Source organism: Puntigrus tetrazona, chromosome 7 (assembly GCF_018831695.1).
Source record: "Puntigrus tetrazona isolate hp1 chromosome 7, ASM1883169v1, whole genome shotgun sequence".
NCBI lineage: Eukaryota > Metazoa > Chordata > Actinopteri > Cypriniformes > Cyprinidae > Puntigrus > Puntigrus tetrazona.
In genome coordinates, this window is record NC_056705.1 from 24,775,915 (window position 1) to 24,787,134 (window position 11,220).

The 11,220-nt window shown below is 36.5% G+C and overlaps 1 long non-coding RNA gene across 1 annotated transcript; it reads right to left on the reverse strand.

Annotated features, from left to right (window-relative positions):
* Positions 1–2,575: 2,575 nt before the first annotated feature.
* Positions 2,576–7,536, reverse strand: LOC122349415. Its single transcript, XR_006251450.1, has 4 exons — positions 7,295–7,536; positions 5,176–5,333; positions 3,185–3,278; positions 2,576–3,109 (listed from the first exon to the last, which is right to left on the reverse strand). It is a non-coding gene; the product is annotated as an uncharacterized LOC122349415 (long non-coding RNA).
* Between the last annotated feature and the right edge of the window lie 3,684 nt (positions 7,537–11,220).

Sequence of the window (11,220 nt, forward strand, 5' to 3'; positions counted from 1 at the left end):
GCACAATCTCTGATGTGTGTGTGTGTGTGTCAATAAATAAATAAATAATAATAAAAATAAATAAAAAATATTGAGCGGTAATGCACACCAGCAAGTTCATATGATGATGCGTGACGTCGTAGTTGTGACCCAATTCTTAGGGGAATATTTTTTTACCTGTAGCCCTTGACACTGTTTCAAGCAACAAGGGGAAGGGGTAGGCAGAGGGGTAAGGCTATAAAATAGAATTGTGATTCGGCCAAAGTGAATTATTTACGGGTCATCCATTTGTAACGATGTCTAAATCCATTGTCAAGTGCACTCATTTAGTCCCATAGTGCACTGCAATGATATGCGAACTTGCGAGTGTAGCGCTGAAAAAAGTCCCGCACCTTTGCAGATTGAAAATGAGTTTAAAGACTTTCTGCCATATTCAGTGTTGAAAGTGAGTAGGTAGAGTACAGGTGGTAATTTTAGAGACATAGAGCCAGATTTACTAAAACAGGGCAAATTAGCATTAACCAGCGCAACCAAGAGCAAAGCAAATACCTGCTTGCTTTAAGACATGCTTTTTGGGGGAGTTAAATAAATTACTAAAAGTAATTTGGCGAGCACAAACATCAATAAATCACATTGTGTGATTCATTTTATTGCTCCACTCTTATTAATTTTGCATCTGACACTACAAATGCATGTTCGATAAGGTCAGGTGGAATAATTCATGCTTAGTAAATCCTGAACGTTTAAATGTTGATCTATCTATCTATCTATCTATCTATCTATCTATCTATCTATCTGTCTGTCTATCTATCTATCTGTCTGTCTGTCTATCTATCTATCTATCTGCATTTATGTATATATTTGTCCTGTGTCTGATTGTCTTGTGTGACTAGCTGAGTGTATAGTCTACGCAAACAAGCCTTAATACGAATAGCCATAGGATAGTCACGAAATGTCGGCTCCATACTGTTGTCTTTGGATGACTTCATTGATAGCTGCAGGATACAGTTATTGCTTGTGTTGCGAGGCTGTTTCACTTCACCAGAGCTCGGCAGTTCTTCCAATACATCTTTTACTCTTACACATGTCTATTTGACCTTAAATACTTTGTTAAATGTCTGATGAAATATTTCCATAGTCCTGCACTCCAGCTCGATATGCTGCTCAAGGCAAGTCTGCTCAGCAGTTATTTGCTATGTAAGAGAGTGGAAGAAGGAGGAGTTAGGGAAGAGAGAGAGACGAGAGAGAAAAGGTAGCGATGGAGCTGCCTGATCTCAAGCGGCAAATTAGAGCTCCCTCCAATCGATAGCTGGAGGAGCTTTGCACAGATTTCATTAGCTAGCAGAGGCGCACAGTTAAAGCAATGCTAAGGGGTATTGATGCTGCCGATTGATTGCTCAGTTTTATTTAAAAAAAAAAAAAAAAAAAGGTATACATTAAGACAAAGGTGCTGGGTCTGGATCTGTACCTTAACCATCGATAGTCAGCAGTAATTACTGTTGATTCAGCATATCAGGGAATCTTAGAGGTCACGCATTCAAAGATTTGATGATCTCAGACATTAATATTGAAAACCCACTGTTTGTTGTATTTTCCAAAGCGGAATTCGACTTCCCTCGTCACTAGTTTCTTTCAGATTGAGAAATTGGTGCGCCTTATCTGTTCTCTTAAGTACTTATTTATTAATCAGGGTAACTCCGCAGATGGTGGTCTGTCGGAGAATGTTTTATTCTGTTTGGGCCAAAAGCCACAAAGTAAAAATCGCTTTGAGGTCCTCTGTTAACTTAAACAAGAGAACCCAATTTACCTCTGTCAGTCTTGTATTCACTGCGAGCTATCGATCTCATCGCGGCTGAAGCCCTCAATCAGACCCAAATGAATGAATAGAAAAGATAGCATTTGTTTAAAGTAGCCTGAACAACACATCAGGGGAGACTCCACTGGTTGGCTTTCTGAAGCCTTTTATTATTATTATTATTATTATTATTATTATAGAAATAATCAATGCAAGCGCTGGTCGTAGGGAGTGGTACCTCTCCAAAAATCTGGAATATTATTCTGAAATCTATCGAAAATAAATTTTGACATTTTAACTTTTAAGGTAAGTGAGATACAGGGCTCAATTGATCATACTTCATTGAGATTGATTCCTGCACTTTGAGCGATCAATCTACAGTAGGCCAAAAGACCAGAGGAATGATATGCACATATGTAAATTATTCATTATTGTTATGATTTATGACTCAGCTGTGTAATGTTGGTCTTGCGACTTTAATATTTCATAACTTCTTTGATTTTTGCAGTCATCTGATAAATGTGTTATTAAGGTGGCGTTAAATGATTAATAGATAGAGAATGTATGTACCTCGCTCTCTCTCTGTCTCTTTTTCATTACGGCGCGTCACATTTCATCAGGGTAGTGCTTAATCTTATTGCATATGCATTTTAATAGTTACAATGCTACCTGTATCGCAGAGCGGCCTGATGTGATGTAAACGTCTGTGGCTGTTCTGGCTGACTGCTTTGAGCTCGGTAATGTACGACATGTTAGCATCTCCAAACAAAAGAGAGACTTTCTGGTTAATTATTCGGAGCTTTATTCTTTTCGGATGTTTTGTTGAGGGACGGAGAGCGACAGTGAGGAAGAACGAAGTAACGGAAAGCTTTATTCTGTGAGGAGAGGAACAGATTTGGTATAATAAAAGCTGCAGATTCATATAACATATCTCTCCAATATATATATATCAAGTATCTCCAAGAAGGATCAGGAATCTCTCTCTAGGAATAGATCTCATTCATTATGAGCTGATTATAGATAAACACCTGCAGTCTGACAGAGACTTACTTTTGCCTCAGAGAGCTCATAAGCTCAACCGAACAAAACTATCCTCACTATCATGCATATTGAACGTGCAAAAGGAAGCTGATGTTAATCAGAAATCTTTATGCAGGTCGTTGTGGCAGGTTCGTTTCCATTTTGTGAAGAAGCAGTTGCACGGTAGAATGTAGAATGATAGATGACTGCTCCGGCAGACGGAGGTTGGATGAACGTGTGCATTCCATCCCAGGGGAAACCCCATCGGGAAGAGACTTTTCTCTGTGGGACGTCAATCTATTTCTCCTGTGTCTCCTGCAGAGAGAAAGTCTATTACAACTCTATTACGCCAAAACGCAGATCATTTTTATTCTGTCCTTATTACCTTACCGAGGCAGGAATCACGTGTCTTTCCCATTTCTCTCTGCTTCTCTTAAAGGTGAGAAATACTAATCCTCGCCCTCTCCCGAGATCAAAGACTAACCTTTAGCCACATGAACAGGGATTTATTTGACACTTTGAAGCATCAGCAACATTTTCTGGTGTACTATTTGCTGCTAAGAGTGCCAGATAGCGTGTGTGTGTGTGTGTGTGTGTGTGTGCGTGTGTGTGTGTGTGTGTGTGTGTGTGTGTGTGTGTGTGTATCTGTGTGTAAGTGCCTTTAAGTTGTGTCATGTAGAACAAAAAAGTTAACTTATTTAAACAGCATTTTAATTATAAGATAACAATAGTGTTGTGCTAAAGATCCAGGGGTTAGATAATAAAGTTTATGATCGTTCTGTGAGTCTGTCGTTTACCAGAAAGCACCAAATGTGATGTTCACTTTATTAAATATAACACAAAATCCAAATATTTATCTTAAAAATACAATGTTGAGTAACACTTTGAGCAGCGTTCAGTTGCAAAGCATTCATAAGTAATTAGTTAATGATAATGATATTATATTTTTTGAGATAACTTATGACAGATTTGTACATTATTAGCATATTAATTAATCATTTGTGAACATATAGACATGTCACCATCTAATCCCTTTTAAATGATTTATAGCTCTATCTGTAATACATAGATAAAAATATGAACATATTACATATTAATCGTTTATGAACACATAGTTATGTTTTGTAAATGATTAGTTCATCATTAACTAATCACTTATAAAGGCCTTACAATTGGATATGATTATAAAATTTCACCAAATGTTGTCTTTTTATTTTTTATTTAATTTTACATTTATTTTATTTTATTTTTTTGCACCCTTTATCTTTCAGTGTGTAAACAAATATTATGAAACATTTTATTTAAAACAATGGGATGTATATGGTTAAAATCTATTATTATTATTAATAATATTATTATTAATAATAATATAATAATAATTATTATTATTATTAGTTTAATTGTGGATACACAAATGCTATATCGGCTTAATATCTTACTCTAAACCTGAAAAGAAATGTTTTCAATATTTCTCACATGTATTAGTTATTAAGAGCTTTTCAGAATATGTATTGTTATAAAGCAATATTCTTAAATTACCTTTATACACTTAAACATGAAATACAATAAAAATAATGTAAAGATAATATATAAATTATAAAGAATTTATATTTATATAAACAATATACAATTTAAAACTAAACAAATATAATAAAAATGCCAAGCATAAAAATAAAAACTCTGAAACCAAGAGAACTGAAATAACCTCCACTGATAATGATGTTAACATATTTAATTATCATTTTTTATAATTTTTTTTTTTCAAATCTGTATTTTACCATATGTTTTTACACTTTTTTGTTTTGGTCTCAAATACATATTGAATGTTGTTGACCCCGTTGTTGACCCCGTGCACCTCTTGCAAGTAGGCCATTTATACATTTTAAAATGTATATTTAGGCCATTTTTGTTTGTCTTTGTGCGGTAAACAGCTTTGGCACTGTGTCGACACTTGATCTGCTGTAAAATGTGGGTCTCGAAGCAAAACCAGTTGAGAGCCACTGCAGCACTGCAACTGAAATCAAAAGAGCGCTGCTGTCTCATTTCTGCTGGGGGATTCTGTTCCCACGCTATACAAGTACACTCTACATGAGTGTCGAGATAAAGCCTACAGTAGATAAATGTGTACCTGTGCTTTTTTTTCCACCTCTCTTCTCTCTTTATAATCCCTCAGTTCTATCTTTAGAGTGCATCCGTAATGGAAACAAAGCACCTTTATCTCTCCTCAACATTCTAAGAGTTTTCCTGCCTGCTGGTTTTCTCCTCATTGGCGTTGCCCCTACCCTTGTGTACAGTGTGTGTGTGTGTGTGTGTGTGTGTGTGTGTTTGAGGAAAAAGAGATGATGAGAGCGAACGAGAGCTGGGAGTTGCCCTTGGTCTACCTCAAGTCTGTGCTATAGGATCGATACACAAGACTGGGGCCTCTCCCCTTCCTGCACTCAGGCATTGGGGATTTCTCCCCCATTACACAGTTACAAGGAACAAAGTCTTGGAGAAGTCTATCGATTCCTCTGGCCAGGTTTCATTGAACAGTACAGTGCTGCCGGGGGAAAAAAAAAAAAAGCAAAGCAGTAAAGATACCAACCTGGCCAAAAAAATGTAATTAATCCTCACACGCGCACACACACACACACGCACACAAATGTATATGTTACGCCAGCCAAATTTATTGCAAATATTTTGAAATATTATGGATATTTAAAAGAGATGTTTTTCATTTTAATACATTTTATATAAATTAAATGTCATTTATTTCTGCTATGCTGTTTTGGTGCTCAATTAGCAATTATCAGTGATGTTTACTTATTACTTGATTCTTACTATTAGCATTTTAAATTATAGTTAATTTGTATTAACTGTTGCTAATTATTTAAATTGAAATAATACTCAAAATAGCAATTATCGTTATTCGAAATTGTAATAATGTTTATGCGTAACCCGAATGGTCATTTTCTAAAATATACCCTCTGACGTCTAGTCCTAAAACACAAACTCTGCAGTATATCAGCTGATTAAATGATCAATAATTACATTCTATTCCAATAGTGCATAAATTAGCACAGCGAGACAGAGCAAAATGTGATTAATTCTACTATCAATGCATTAAAGCAGTGGAGCTGAAATGGTAATATTCATTTAGGGACTGTTTGATTGCCAAGCTGTTTGATTATGGGAATCAACTTCTATAAGCCGCCATCGGAAATGCTATTCTGTTGGTAATGAGATGCAATGACAATGCTGATTAACAAAAAGACATAGAGCTCAGAAGTCGAATCGTGTTCACGCACTGCATAATGCAAAATATGAACGTGGAGTGTGACCACAATCAAATATTTCCCTCGTAATTGTTTTCAGCCAAGGATATCACGACAGATACGAATGGGATACGGGTTTAATTAAAATCACAATGGAAATAAGCAAGTCCCTTGTTGGCTGCGTCCCACTGCCATTGGGCTGTCCTTGCCCATTATGAGGTTTAACTAGTCAACTCCAGATGTTGTATGTGTGTGCGGAACGTGTGCGGTTCCGATGCCCTGCATGAGAATAGATGGACGGACGGTTTGGACGGAAAAAACGCCTCCCTTGCAATGTTAATCTCGTCCTCTCCAGCATCCGGCCCGTCACCCTAATGAAGCCCCCACAGACAGATACTTAAAAAGAGTTAAGAGTAAATTAACCTTCAGGATTTAGCGCTTTGCTTTTAATACACTTTATGCATCCATGTCCCGTACACATCCCTGCCAAGGACAAGCTCTCTTTTAACAGAAGGAGGTCAGAACAAAAACGTCCCTTACTGGTGGCAACCTTGTGAGGCACCAATATGTTAAAGAGTAAAGAGAGACCGAGAGTGAATGTCCCCTAATTAATCAGCTGATATTCCACCAATTGATTTGTTTATTTGCACGATCTAATTATGTTTTAATGACAAGTTGATCTTCATTATTGCTTTATTGATTTCAAATGCTTTATTGATTTGAAAGTCACCGAAATCCCAATTGACAGTTCTGATAAATTCGTGGAATGTATTAGTGTTTACTAATGATTTATACGTGAACATAATCATGCCCTGCCCTTCATTTTTTCTCTTTCTATAGACCTTAATCAAGTTGTATGTCATTTTGAATTTAATGAGGATGAAAGCGAGGCTAGGATGAAGGATAGGCTCGTCAATCTTTACACTGTATAAAAAAAAACACTGTAAAAAAATAAATACAAATTTTTAAACTGAAACGTGTTTTCAGAGATACATCCAGTTTGCTCAACATAACATTGACCGTTGAGCACACTTTTATCTTTTATCCCTCAAAGCCTCATTCTCATTCCCTTCAAACATTAAATATGATTCTACCTTGAATAGGGTCTACAGCCATTTTACTCGGATGTGCGTCACAATAGGGTAGAAAAGGCGTAGAAATTCGCTTCATGCCAACTTTAAATATGTACTTATCACTGACAGACATGCAATTCATCATCTAAGCATGACAGATCAACAGAAAATACCTGTAATATTCACACCAAATGCAGGTGAATAATCCATCCAAAGTGAACGAATGCCTGACAGGTGCTGTGTATTGAATGAAACGTCCCATACTCAGACTTCAGGAACTGTGTGTTCAAGATAAACTAGTGACAAAACTAGAATTTAGAGCCGGGTACTGTCATATCACTTTCTCGCAGCCTTTCTTGTATGACATGAGCTAATTCTGGCTTAGCTTGAATGAACGCCTGCCTTTTTTATCTCTGCCCCTTAGTCAGCTGCTATTTAACACTGCTGATTCCATTGTGTATACATGCTTTTCAGCAGGCTAAAACTGAACTGTGTTCTTTTTTTTTTTTTTTTTTCCCTCGGATGACTTTAGGGATGGAAAGGCACACCAGGACATTTAATACACCTAGTATTTAAATAATCCTTGCTTCTCTCAGTCCTTTTGATGCCTTTGTTCACTTTGAGAAAGTTATCATTATGCAGGCCACACTGTTGGTGGAGAGTGAAATGTAGAATCACTCTGCCTACCTTTTCTTCCGCATCCTTTCCCAGCAAAGAACATCTACATATCCCTTTCTTCCTCTTATCTCTGACTGCAGTCGCTGAAGCGAATTCCCTGCGCCACCATGCACCCAAAGCTCTGCAAACTCAAAAAGAATCAGCCGCGCTTATCTGTGACTGCTACGGAGGGAACTATAACGACAGTCGGTTATCCCCAGAGAAGGGCTTAATAATTCAATGGCGCATGCATGTAGGTGAAGTCATTTCACATTACCACCTCTGGTTTATTCTGTATGCCTTGGCTTTTTTGGAAAGATTCTGTAAATTTTGCAAGAATATACATAATAAATTATATTTAACTGCAGAACTAAACAGAAACACACAACTAGGCACCACCGATATCATTTTGTTTGTTTGTTAATGATTAATGAATAGTAAGAACATATGTTCAGGTTTGGAACGCCCCATGAGGGTGAGTAACTAATAACAGAATTCACATTTTCGAGTGCACTATCCCTTTAACTAACAAAAAGCAATATATTTTTACAACAACACTTATTTATTTATACTAATAATGTTCATTTCAGTTCAAAGTGCAATAATTAATGTTAACAGATGAAGCATTTGATCATAAAAATGTATTGATCAATTAAGCTAATATTAATACATCTTGTCATGTATATTGTTAGTTCGTGTGAACTATGTAGTTAATTAATATTTACAAATGTAAACAAATAGGTAACATAATACCTAAATCAGTTATAAATACATAATGATAAAATATATATATATATATATATATATATATATATATATATATATATATATATATATATATATATATATATATATATATATATATTTAAAAACCTGTGACAGAAGACATGCAGGTACAGTGTTGCCATGAATGTTCAAATTTAGACCAATTCAGATGTATTTAATTACATTTAATTTTATGAATCATGTTTAATGAATTCTATTTTATTATCATCATTTATCTTACTATTAAAACTCTCTTCTCTCGCAATACCTGAGATACATTCAGCAGGATCATTTCTCCTCCTACTCTCATCTGCCGTCTATTTTTGAGGACATATCTAACAGTGTCAAAAGCATTTTCTGTTTTTCACAGATAATGAAATTGGACCCGGTGTTACTCAGCAGTCACTTCAAACAAATCAACAACAAAACGAAAACCATAGACATACGAAGTCAGTACAAACATGGCTCTGACTCAGCTCTCAGACAGAACAGGCAAAACTAAAACAGATCTGTCTGTGCAGAACATCTCCTTTTGTCACATTCTGCCACATACTGAAGCTACCATCCTCAAATAGCCAAGTTACAGAGACACATGTCAAAACATCCAACATCAACCTTGCTTCCCTTTAGTCACACTAAATATTTCATGAGGGACTGTTTGAAATTATGAATGTAGGATACTCTAAATTTAATACTGTGTTATTTCTGTAAACAGCCCTGACACGAGAGACTTGTTGTCTTTGTTAGATGTACCCTCTCTAATCTTATATGACAAGAGGGGCTTTCAAAGGGGTGGAGATGCGCAAGCTAAAAGTCACACACAGTTACATACGGTCTCTCGCATGCACACAGGTGTATTTTCCAGCTCTTGGACCCCATCCACGAGCCCCGCGACTAATCAGAGGGAGTAATGTGTAAACATTTACACAAACATGTCAGTCACATCTTCATGTTCTCAGCTTCAATCAGCGGTTTATTTGTCTTCGTCTGGAATGAGATGCGCAGTGAAAGGAGGATGAGTGCTTGTCATCTCTCACCGAGGCAACCTTGAAGAGAGAAGGGACACGTTTTCATTTTCACCATCTCGTCTGATTGAAAGTTTATCACGGAATCGTTTTGGCACGTAAAAAGTGATAATGTATTGACACAGATTTGAGTTTAGACTTTAGAACTTTAGACCTACATGCATCCGTGCAAATTGTATATATAAAAATGAATAAATGGACAGATTTAAATGGCTGATGATGAGTTAAAAGACACGCATGCTACTGAATGACTGACATTCATGAGTATTAAATGTATTGCATGCAGTATTATAAGTAATCCATCTAACACTCTATCTATGGTTCTGTCGTTCTGTCTAGCATTCTATCATTCTACCATTAATTCTCTCAAATTCTCTATTGTTCATTTTATCTACTAATCAGTCGTTCATTCTGTCTGGCATTCTGTTATTAATTCTGTCTAGCACTTTATTGTTCTTTCTATCTAGCATTCTCTTGCTCATATAGTGTTCTGTTGTTTAATGATCCTATCTAGTTTTCTATCATTCATTCTGTCTAGTACTCTATTATTCTACAGTTCCTTCTGTCTAGCATTATTCTGCTTTATCGGTCTCTTTGTATTAGGTGGCCTTAACTATGAACTTACATTTAAATAATCATACACACTTATTGTGTACTATACATACAGTGTACATTGTACTTATTTTTGATGCAAGTACATACTGGTAAAAAGGTGCCTCATATAAAGTGGGACTGCTCTTCAATTCTGTCTAGCATTTTACTGTTCATTCTGTCTGGTGCTTTTCTGGTGTACCACTTCTTTAAGGAGGTCTCTGTACGCTTGGGCCGTTTTTGGTGCGCACCCAAGTACGGTTCCTACATTCTTCTTTCTACCACAACAAGAGGGATAACGAACTTGTGCGATTCAACTGGACTAAATAAGGCAGGTGTGAAAGCACCCTTAGTGATTGAATCCGTCTAGCACTGCACTGTTCTCTCTGTCTAGCATAATGTCGTTCATTCTATCTAACACTCTATCTCTCATTCTATTACTCATTGTATCTGGTTTTATGTCGTTAATTCTATATAGAAGTTTGTCATTCCATACAGTGGTTCTATTGTTCATTCGTTTTGTTTTTTTTTGTTTTTTTCCAATTTCAATTGTATTTCACAATTGTGTTTCCTTACATTCAAATTTGAATCAACATTTTTAATCCTGTTTGCCATCTCAATTCATATTCTCAGCTCGTTCCTGAATGCTACACAGCCCTGATTATACGTCCTCTCTCCAAGCCTCATTCATTTGTCACAGTGGATATTTTAAACATTCAAAACTAGGGTACGCTATAGATAATGTCATGCACCTGGTGTAAAGGCTACATACATTCATTAAGAGGAGTTATGTACCCAGGGGTTTTGCAGCACTCAGACTCACTGAGATTCCAGTCTCAATCTCCCATGTGTTATTCCGGCCTGTGGGCAGTCTGGTCTGGCCACCATAGTCCAGCGATCACTCACTTGTGCCACAGCTCTGAAGCCCCTGTGGCGATACTTTGGTGAGTCAGCAAGGTAAGGTGCTTATTTGAGCTTTGACACTGCTACACCAGTAAAAAGCCATCCCCAGCTGAAATGGCACATAATTTTAGTCAAAAACTTTTTCACTTTTTGATTAA